Source organism: Pecten maximus, chromosome 18 (assembly GCF_902652985.1).
Source record: "Pecten maximus chromosome 18, xPecMax1.1, whole genome shotgun sequence".
Lineage (NCBI taxonomy): Eukaryota > Metazoa > Mollusca > Bivalvia > Pectinida > Pectinidae > Pecten > Pecten maximus.
In genome coordinates this window covers 7,829,393-7,833,212 of record NC_047032.1, presented here as the reverse complement: position 1 = coordinate 7,833,212, position 3,820 = coordinate 7,829,393, and positions in this window count along the sequence as shown.

Sequence of the window (3,820 nt, the reverse complement as noted above, 5' to 3'; positions counted from 1 at the left end):
AGTACCCATAATTTCAGTTATTTTTTAAATCCTATAACGTGGAAAAACGTATACAGTATACAAAAATCAATTAACAAAACTCAGTAATATATACAAATAAAATATGACTGACTGGCTGATTTGTGATAATAGATATGATTATATTATTTGTGATTTAAGATTTGATTATATTTTTGTGACTTTAGATATGATTACATGTTTTGTGATTATAGATATGATTATACTTTTGGGATTAGGTAGGATTATACATTGTATTTGTGACTTTATATATGATTATATTTTCTGTTATTATAGATATGATTTTATGTTTTGAAATGGACAATTATCAACGTTTATAACCTCGAATAGATTAATTTTGAATCTAGAAGTACACACATTCCTTATAGAGATGGAGAGCCTATATCTGTCAGTGTTTCCTAACTATTTCCGTACTTTTGTGTTCTTTCCGGATTCCGTACCGGAAGTAGTTATAAGGCTTATTAGAAATTATGTCGTCTATACCCTAGTCAAAAACGGGAAAGGAGGAGCATAGTTTTATGTCGACTATAGTCGACAAGGGTACTAAAAGAGCTAAGGACCAGGTGATATGTACAAAACTGCTATCTTACTTAGTCACCGTCAGCCCAAACACACAGTGATCCGTTAAATACGCGTAAATATTTAAGAAATGTCGGTCGGAAATTGAATGTATGTATTTGCACAACTTTAGACAGAATTTGGCCTATTTCAACGACGCAAACTTATTGTTCAATGCCTTAAATGTGACTTTCAAACATTTCATTTCATAACACAAAAGCAGAAGTCGTACAGCGCGAAATTTGGCAACATATTGACGACATGTCGGTGCCTCCGAGAAAACATAATAGAGAATAATTGATTTTAATGCTGAATCATGCCATCATCATATTCAATATGCTGTGTATTATGCTGCTACGTATTTCAATAATATATATGTGAGATGTTTCATCCTGCAACTTTCCTATACGTGGAGCAGTTGCCAGGTACTGACCGTAGGCCGGTGGTTTTTCTCCGGGTACTCCAGCTTTCCTCCACCTCCAAAACAGACACGTCCTTAAATGACCCTGGCTGTTAATAAGACGTTAAACAAAACAAACCAAAATCAAACTATGGTTCTGGTTCCGGTTTCATGAACATTCTTTGACTCAAAGGAAATAACACAGACAGTCATTACTTGATTAGAAATAAACATCATAGTTCAGGAACTTTCCCTAAAGAGGCTTCACTGTCGACGGCGTATACACAGTTTGTCACAAAATGGATGATTTGAAACCAATGGTATATACCAAATTAACACCAAGAAGTGAAAAACAGATGATAAAAGCGTCCTACAATGGTCGTTTATAGAAGCCGAGACAATGGAATGCAGTTAATTATCAAATTACTTTGGAATTTAAAAGATCTAAAGATACAAAAAAAAATCAAAGGAGGGATGTCGAAGTGTGAATGTAATGTTGAAAACTGTATAAAAATTACATTTTCTTGTTTTCAATAGATTGTAACTATTCTTTGTCGGATATGCAGCACGTAAACTACTTATTTCCCTGGAAATGTTTAGGTTATTTTTTTGTTTAATTGATGAAAATTAATTGTAACCAACTATTTCATTGATTTTTCTTAATTATATTCGATTGATCAATCCCGATTTTCATGTTCAGTCAGTGGATATCGTTTATGACGTCATCGATTCGGCTGACAAATACGCGTCACAGATTGTTTTTTTATTTGTGTTCGTGTAATGGGAACACGTTGATTTACAATAAAAACAAAACAAAATCTCGTTATTAATCGTCGTCAAGCAGTATCCAACGTTTCAATCCTTATAATTAGATATTCGGAGTTAATGAAAAAGTTACAAATATTAAAATATTAAGAAAAACAAATCAATATATGAAATTGATAGAAATACTTCACTTGTTAAGAATATACACATTGTATCATGGACTTAATTTTTTTTTTTTTTTGTAATTTAGTAGCTACCTGAACAGTTTTCACCCTTTCAACAACTTAGGAATTATATCGGTCACTAAACCAAGATGATATTTTAATGGCATGCAAATTTGAACATGGCCAGAAAACAAAGAAGAGGTCAAAATTTGGCCCGAACTTAATTTCTTTTATGTTTTACAGTGTGAAGAGGCATGCAAATGGACCAATTCCACATAAGTGATTATCCATTATTACTTCTAAAGCCATATGGGACCTCCTTGTATAACACTAACTTGAGTGATGGGGGTACCCTAACAAAATTGTTAATAATTTTCACAGAGCCCCTCTCGATTTGCACTCTTCTCCTTCTAGAATATATCTTCCGGTCACTCGATTTGTAGCTCTTCTGCTTCTGGAAGATCTTCTATCTCTTCTGTCTCGAAGCTGGAAGATTTATCTTCCAAGATGGCGACGACCATGTTTTAAGTGTGCGAGTGATGAGTTTCAATAGAGAAGGATTTATGACACATACATGCACGTGTTTGTGTCATAGTGTTTGAGAAAACTCAAAAACTTGTTTATTTTGGGTTATATTCTCCCGGTTTACTCGATTTACATATAACGGAATGCGATCTTCTTAGAAGGCTTCTCTTATGAGAAAACATATGGTGAAAAATAATAAAAGAAATTGCAGTGTTGGCCAGTGCTAATATTAATCCTCCATAGGCGATGATCCCAACATTAGCACACTAGCCCTTCGGTGAGCATTTGTCGTGGCTCGGCGATCGCGGTCTGATCTTTAAGATCCTTCTTTTTAGGAATAGAGTTGGTCCATATTTTGTCCGGAGCATTCTTGGGTAAAATTATAATCATTATTTACCCACGGGTACCAGAGTCGTTCAGCCAAATAGAAGAAAGAAAGCGAATTCTTTAAAATCTTTCTTTTAAAAGAATAAAAGTATTTGTTTCACATTTAGTCTACGGAATCCATGAGAGAAGAGAGATCTTTTTTTTTTATAAAGATAGGTCTGGTCCTCTGCAGACCCGAGAGATGGAGCCCAATAGAAAATGTCGCAAATTATTTCAAATCTTTTCTATTTTTTACAGATGTAATGTATTTTCCAATAATCACTACAATATTCGGGTGACCGATAAAAATTATATGGGCCTCGTGTTTGTGTGATTTCAAATCTCTACCCGACACATTTTTTTTTCATATAATCACATTAACCCCATAACTGTGTTATCGGTTTTATTATACGAGAACCAATCTAGTAAAAAAGTTTATTCTGAAGGTATTCAGATGACCTTCAAAATTGAATGTGGGATATTAAGTTATTTAAAAGTTTAATTACACCGTACAACTCCATGATAGAAATGCATGTAATCATATACAGAATATGTTTACTACCTTATTCTAACCAACGAAGGCCATCTCATTCACACATACCTCTTCAAGTCCCCAGCTCCTAACATAAGTGCATTGTTAGGTTGTCAATCAAAATCTTTCAGGAAACTAACATATCACTTAATTATATTTTCCCCTCAGATTTAATGAATACGCAATTTCCATTTCGTATAAATAAAAGCAAAAAACCGTAGGTTTTAATTATATTCATCAAATTGGTTTTATTCTATCTACAACGTACTTCGTTAAGCTGCTGGATGTGTTTAATATCACTCAATGGAACACGTGAGGGAACTTCCCCTTATAATACAACATTTCTATTGCTCTGGACAAACCGTAGGAAGCTATTATTCGCTGAGAAAGGACATATTTTGTTAACAAGAATAAAAGCGCGCTTTATAGAGCCAACAGCTACCGTTTAAGGGGTGATTAGTTTCTATGTTATACACATCCTACTTAATCGTA